The sequence below is a fragment of the Otolemur garnettii genome, unplaced genomic scaffold (assembly GCF_000181295.1).
Source record: "Otolemur garnettii isolate 467f Iridium unplaced genomic scaffold, OtoGar3 scaffold00055, whole genome shotgun sequence".
In the NCBI taxonomy this organism is placed as follows: domain Eukaryota; kingdom Metazoa; phylum Chordata; class Mammalia; order Primates; family Galagidae; genus Otolemur; species Otolemur garnettii.
In genome coordinates, this window is record NW_003852450.1 from 6411936 (window position 1) to 6413450 (window position 1515).

A 1515-nucleotide genomic window follows, 5' to 3' on the forward strand; every position below is an offset into this window, starting at 1 on the left:
GTGTTGCCCATCTAGTCATCCAAGAACTCCAAGCTTCGAGTAGGTGGTCTTTTCTCCCCTCTAAAGAGGGAAAGCAAAACAATACAAGGAAACTTTCTGAGGGTGATGGAAGTTTCTATATCTTAACTGGGTTTGGTTATATGCTTGTCAAATCATTCATTGTACATAACAAAATATACACACTTAAGTATAAATTATAAAGTCTTTAAAATACAGAAGTGAGTATAATTATAATTAGTATTGGTAGCTTTCTAGAGGGAAAAGAATTCTGTCAGAAGAGGGTTGGGGGCAGGTGACATGCCATCTGCATCCTTAACAATGTTGCTTCTTGTTCTAGACAGACCAGTGCATCAGGCTTCAGGGCTTTCTGATCTTCCATAGTTTTGGGGGTGGCACTGGCTCAGGCTTTACCTCCCTGCTGATGGAACAGCTCTCTGTTGACTATGGCAAGAAGTCCAAGTTGGAGTTTGCTATCTACCCAGCCCCCAACATGTCCACAGCAGTTGTAGAACCCTATAACTCCGTCTTGACCACCCATTCTACCCTGGAGCACTCAGATTGTGTCTTCCTGATAGACAATGAGGCCATCTGTGATATCTGCTGCCACAAACTGGACATTGAGTGCCCTGCCTACACCAACCTCAACCAGCTCATCGGCCAGATTGCATCTTCCATCACTGCCTCACTGCGTTTTAATGGTACCCTCAACGTAGACCTTACAGAGTTCCAGGCAAATCTGGTGCCCTACCCCCGTGTTCACTTTCCCCTAGTTAGCTACTCACCCATTGTTTCAGCTGAGAAGGCCTACCATGAGCAGCTCTCAGTGGCAGAGATGACCAGTGCCTGCTTTGAACCCTCCAATCAGATGGTCAAGTGTGACCCTCGCCATGGCAAGTACATGGCCTGCTGCATGTTCTACCGTGGAGATGTTGTGCCCAAGGATGTGAATGCTGCCATTGTTGCTATCAAGGCCAAGCATAGCATCCAGTTCGTGGACTGGTGTTCCACAGGTTTCAAGGCAAGTTGAGGGGGAAAGGAGGGATTAGCATGTGACTTGTGTACCTTCTGAGAAAGGAGTTCCTGAAGAGCTACAGGCATGAAGAACAAATGTACTAGAGATGGAGTAAATAGAGCAAATAAGAGCTTTAGAGGCTGTCTTTATTTATTTATTTTATTAAAAAAGGCTGGAGTGCAATGGTGGTGATGTTGGAGCACTACATACAGTCTCATATTTCTGGGCTCAAGTGATCCTCCCACCTCAGCCCCCCAAGTAGCTAGTGCTATAGGCATATGCCAGCATGCTAAGCTAATTTTTTAACTTTTTGCAGAGAGAAAATCCTGGCACCCAGCCTCGACAATGTCTTTTAACTTTATAGGTCTCAACTATCAAGGCCTGGTCTAGAAGCCAGGCCTTTGGACTAATAAGCCAGGGTGGATTCTACTTGAAAGATTGCCTTTATGAGAGGCAAAGTATAAGTTTCATGTTACTTAGACTGGCAATAGCCATTCTGTAGG

General features: G+C 45.1%; 1 pseudogene; it reads left to right on the plus strand.

The window, feature by feature from the left end:
• LOC100960171 overlaps positions 1-1515 on the plus strand; it is a 6799-nt pseudogene that overhangs the window by 2261 nt on the left and 3023 nt on the right.